This window comes from Lissotriton vulgaris, chromosome 4_1, assembly GCF_964263255.1.
Source record: "Lissotriton vulgaris chromosome 4_1, aLisVul1.2, whole genome shotgun sequence".
NCBI lineage: Eukaryota > Metazoa > Chordata > Amphibia > Caudata > Salamandridae > Lissotriton > Lissotriton vulgaris.
Window position 1 is genome coordinate 709,021,800 of NC_141691.1, and position 6,046 is coordinate 709,027,845.

The 6,046-nt window shown below is 44.4% G+C and overlaps 1 pseudogene; it reads left to right on the forward strand.

Moving 5' to 3' along the window:
• Positions 1–1,024: 1,024 nt before the first annotated feature.
• Positions 1,025–1,531, forward strand: LOC147722482 (repulsive guidance molecule B pseudogene; annotated as a pseudogene).
• Positions 1,532–6,046: the final 4,515 nt, after the last annotated feature.

The window sequence follows — 6,046 nt, forward strand, 5'->3', positions numbered from 1 at the left end:
AGCAAACCTTTGCAGGGTCTAGTGAGCACAATTTTCCTGGCGTCTTTGGATGAATGCCTTTTATATTTGAATTTGCCTCCTGCAAGAATTCTAGCAGGTTATCCCAAGCATATTCAGCACAACTCAGCGTCAGGAACCAAGTAGATGCTCCAAGGTTCCTCAGCATGCACTTGAGTTCAGCATGACACCGAAACCAAAATTCATTAGTAACACACTAACATGCCATTAGGTTTATTAACCTATATTCCAAGGGCTCATCTTTTCCTTGAACCTTTTCCAAAAGTTCTCTTGCTGATATATTATACAAATTAACTCTGTTTTTTAGAATATGATTCACATCATATGAGAGGCCAGACAGGTCACTCTCGAATAATAGGTGAAATATATATGGACTACCTCGACAAAATCTTGGGTTATCTGAATAAAATCTACTTGATCAACACTCAGCTGCATGTCATTCTTGCCACTTTCTCCAGTAGGAAAAGGATGTCGGAAACACAGAGCATCTAAACTTTTTCCCCACACACTTAATGGAACTCCTTTTTCTTCCTTCACTTGAAACAGCTCAATGGTTTCACCAATAATCTCATTAGAGTGCAAAGAGTTGATGCTATAATGTTCATAAATGTCTTCTGTCCTGGACTGATCTACCTTCTCAATCTAACCTGTTGATAGAAAGGTCTGATCCTCCATATGTGTGATATCTTGCAGGCTTTCCACAAATCTATAGTAAACATTGTTTGGTACAGCGAGTGTGACTTGCTTGCTTCAGACAGTTCAGCTGCAGCCACAAGGGTGCTCCGAAGCAGGGGCTTTATTTCCAAGCTCTGTGGGACTTGTAAAGGCAGAGGGTGTGATCCTCCCGCAGGAGAGAGATCACCATAAAGGAGAGCAGAAGGTTAATTTGCAGATGGTGTGCACTGGAGGCGTGCAGCTCCAACAGGCTCGAGCCGGATGGATGGGCATGGGGTAGTCGCTCCGACTGCGGCTACGCCAAATCATGCTCCTCGCCACCTGCACGTCCATGGCCCCCTCAGTGCATTGCCAGCATTGCCGGATCCACTATTCGCCCAGCTATGCTGCACCGGAGGACATGCATGCAGATGAGGAGAACTGCGCAGCACTGCAGGTCTACTCTCAGTGTACCAGAAAGACAGCCAAAGCCTGTCGGGGGGACCTGGTGTACCACTCGGCTGTCTTTCACATCTGCAAACTCTTCTCACAGAACAACTGCTCCAGTGATGGCCCCACCTCTGCAGCCAGAACCCGGGACCCCGTGGGCCCTTCACGGACAATGGCCCGCAACTATGTGACCAGGGCGAACATTCAGAGGCACTTTGCCCACTGCGGATTGTTTAGGGACCCTCATCTGAGGACGTTCAAGGATGAGTTTCAGACTTGTAAAGTGCAAGGGGCCTGGCCTCTTATTGACAATCAGTACAATCAGTACCTCTCTGTGCAAGTCACAAATGTCGCGGTCGCACTTGATCCAGCGCAACGGCCCACCAACAAGGTAACTGACTGTGTGTAGTGGAGAAGCAAGCTTGCCTCATCTACACCAACTAGATCTTGGCCTTTCCTTCAGTATTCCAACCTGACCAATCTCAGGGCCCCTCTTACCTCCACAGGTTCCTGTTGTGCCTCCCTTGCATCTCCAATGCTTCTTTTGTAGGATCTCTCCCACTACATTGCCCATCTACCACCTCAGCTGCCTCCGATGTCTCACACAGGGATCTTCTCAAGTGGCAATTGCAAAAAACACAGTTGATGGACAGAATGTAGAACAATGTCATACATTCACCCCAGTACAAGAATCTGGGCCTAAATCCATTGTTTTTTTGCACTCCACACCACCCTGGGCAACTACCGAGTCCGGTCTTTCACAGACCGGACTCAAGCATCCAAGGACCGGTTTCTAGCTATCAGCCTTCATCAGCCTGGATAGCTTGACTCCAGTGGTGTGGAGAGCCTGGGACTCACGTCTGAGTATACCCAGCACACTCGGGGTGAAAATTGCAAAAAACACAGTTGAAGGACAGAATGTAGAACAATGTCATACATTCACCCCAGTACAAGGATCTGGGCCTAAATCCATCGTTTTTTTGCACTCCACACCACCCTGAGTTAGACACTGACTATATGCAAATCAGCTCTGACCCTGTGCCTCATGGGAACAGTCCAGTCCGAACTACCAAGCCATGTCTTTCCCAGACCGGAATCAAGCATCCAAGGACCGGTTTCTGGCTATCAGCCTTCATCAGCCTGGATAGCTTGACTCCAGTGGTGTGGAGAGCCTGGGACTCATGTCTGAGTATACCCAGCACACTCGGGGTGAACATTGCAAAAAACACAGTTGATGGACAGAATGTAGAACAATGTCATACATTCACCCCAGTACAAGGATCTGGGCCTAAATCCATCGTTCCTTTGCACTCCACACCACCCTGGGTTAGACACTGGCTATATGCAAATCAGCTCTGACCCTGTGCCTCATGGGAACAGTCCAGTCCGAACTACCAAGCCATGTCTTTCCCAGACCGGAATCAAGCATCCAAGGACCGGTTTCTGGCTATCAGCCTTCATCAGCCTGGATAGCTTGACTCCAGTGGTGTGGAGAGCCTGGGACTCACGTCTGAGTATACCCAGCACACTCGGGGTGAAAATTGCAAAAAACACAGTTGATGGACAGAATGTAGAACAATGTCATACATTCACCCTAGTACAAGGATCTGGGCCTAAATCCATCATTTTCTTGCACTCCACACCACCCTGGGTTAGACACTGGCTATATGCAAATCAGCTCTGACCCTGTGCCTCATGGGAACAGTCCAGTGCGAACTACCAAGCCATGTCTTTCCCAGACCGGAATCAAGCATCCAAGGACCGGTTTCTGGCTATCAGCCTTCATCAGCCTGGATAGCTTGACTCCAGTGGTGTGGAGAGCCTGTGACTCATGTCTGAGTATACCCAGCAGACTCGGGGTGAAAATTGCAAAAAACACAGTTGATGGACAGAATGTAGAACAATGTCATACATTCACTCCAGTACAAGGATCTGGGCCTAAATCCATCATTTTTTTGCACTCCACACCACCCTGGGTTAGACACTGGCTATATGCAAATCAGCTCTGACCCTGTGCCTCATGGGAACAGTCCAGTCCGAACTACCAAGCCATGTCTTTCCCAGACCGGAATCAAGCATCCAAGGACCGATTTCTGGCTATCAGCCTTCATCAGCCTGGATATACTCAGACGTGAGTCCCAGGAAAATGGCACATTTTGTTTCTGAGCGTCCCCTGAAAGTTTGGAGGGGTTTTGTCACGCGGGGCTGAGAAAAAAGGGGGGTCCCAAAACGTGTTTTTAACATTGAGTTTTCCATAGGGCGGTTGGACTCACTTTTAGCTCGAACGGCTGAATGGATTTCCACAAAACTTGGCAAAATTGTAGGGACTGGTAGCCTGATGTGCTTTTGCTATGTCTCAAGATATATGCTCCAGTGGTTATTACGAAAATTAACTTTGAAAAATATATATTGGGCTACATTGGGCTATATATATGTTAGAGCCCAAATGTAGCCCAATGTAGCCCAATGTAGCCAAAATATGGCCACCAGAGACAAAAAAAAAACAAATGTAGCCCAAATATCAGCCAGATGTAGCCCAACTATAGCCCAGTGACAGAATGTCCCAGAGTGTTCTAAAGAACAACCAGAGCGCTAACAGTCTTACTTATGACAAAAGTATGGCACACCTGAAGTCATCTTGATTGGAATAAAGTGTTAACACTTAAAACATTTAATTTGCAAAGGATCAAAATGAGGGGTTTCATTTTGCCATAGAAATGTTATATATATATATTACCTACTGGCGGTCGCCAGTAGGTATATATAGTTAGGATTTTTTTTAATAGGGATTTCTGAAAATTCTATGTTGAATAACTTTGGCGTTGATAGACGGAATTGGCTAAAACTTTCAGGAAAATTGCACATTTTGTTTTTGAGCGTCCCCTGAAAGTTTGGGGGGGTTTCGTCAAGCGGGGGCCGAGAAAAAAGGGGGGTCCCAAAACGTGTTTTTAACATTGAGTTTTCCATAGGGCGGTTGGACTCACTTTTAGCTCGAACGGTTGAATGGATTTCCACAAAACTTGGCAAAATTGTAGGGACTGGTAGCCCGGTGTGCCTTTGCTATGTCTCAAGATATATGCTCCAGTGGTTTTTACAAAAATTAACTTTGAAAAATATATATTGGGCTATATATATGTTAGAGCCCAAATGTAGCCCAATGTAGCCCAATGTAGCCCAATGTAGCCCAAAGATGGCCACCAGAGACAAAAAAAACAAATGTAGCCCAAATATCAGCCAGATGTAGCCCAACTATAGCCCAGTGACAGAATGTCCCAGAGTGTTCTAAAGAACAACTAGAGCGCTAACAGTCTTACTTATGACAAAAGTATGGCACACCTGAAGGCATCTTGATTGGAATAAAGTGTTAACACTTAAAACATTTAATTTGCAAAGGAACAAAATGAGGGGTTTCATTTTGCCATAGAAATGTTATATATATATATATTACCTGCTGGCGGTCGCCAGTAGGTATATATAGTTAGGAATTTTTCGAATAGGGATTTCTGAAAATTCTATGTTGAATAACATTGGCGTTGATGGACGGAATTGGCTGAAATTTTCAGGAAAATGGCACATTTGTTTCTGAGCGTCCCCTTAAAGTTTGGGGGGGTTTCGTCAAGAGGGGGCCGAGAAAAAAGGGGGGTCCCAAAACGTGTTTTTAACATTGAGTTTTCCATAGGGCGGTTGGACTCACTTTTAGCTCGAACGGCTGAATGGATTTCTATGAAACTTGGCAAAATTGTAGAGACTGTTTGCCCGATGTGCCTTTGCTAGTTCTCAAGATATGTGCTCCAGTGGATTTTGAGAAATTAACTTTAAAAAAATATATATATATCTGTGACAGCGTCCAGGTTAGCGCCCCGGTTCGCGTACCAGACGGGTAACGAAACTTCGCGAGGAGAAGGGGATTGGCTCTCCGGTGACTCTCAACATTCTAAACAGTCCGGAGCGGCCGCCATCTTGTCTCTTGGTAGGATCGAGAGACAAGAGGTGGAAATAAACGAAGGGGGAAATGAATGAAAGGGGCAAGGTAGACCCCTCCTGACCCCCTAGGATTGATGTGGGGGCTATTAAAGGGCCCCGCGGGGCAAAAAAATAAAATACATTTTTTTTCGATTTTTCACAGTGGAAGCGCTACCCGGTACGCGAACCGGGTAGCTCACCGGTAGCGTAACGGGAGTCCGCCATCTTGTGTTTTGGACGAATTTAGTCACAAGATGGAGGATAAACAATGTTGGGAATGGGTATAAGCGGGCACGGTAGACATATCCTGACCCCCTAGGTTTTCTGAGGGTGGCTGAGGAGGCCCATATATGTAAAAAAACGTAACAAGGGGAAAACCAAGGGAAATAGTAAAATAATATTTTAGAGTGCTTTGAGGTAGGGTAGCTCTGAATAGAGCTGTTGTGTTGTGTGGGTGATGTAAGTACCAACATGTAGGTACCAATGAAGAGTCTAAAATTCAATGTACACCGTCTCCTCTGTAGATATTTTGTATGTTCTAATATGGGTTATTTAAATGTAAATGTGTGGAAAAGCACTTCATGCTTTAAAGCAATTGTATTTTTGAACTGATTGTTCTTTCCTCTTAGTCCTCCTCTTTGTTTTTTTTCTCCCACACTCTTCTTCAGCATGATAGTTGATAAATTCGTTCCCTCAAAAAATTTATATACATAAAAAAATTATATTAAATACATATAAAATATATTTTTCCTTTAAAAGAAGAATACATTTTACAGCTTTTGATATTTGCTATTAAAAAACCATTGAAATTCACTGAAAAAACCATAGGTTATAGACCATATATAGTTAGGAATTAGCATTTACAAAACCTTGAAAATTCACTGAAAAAACCATAGGTTATAGACCATATATAGTTAGGAATTAGCATTTACAAAACCTTATTTTACTCACACAAAACCAT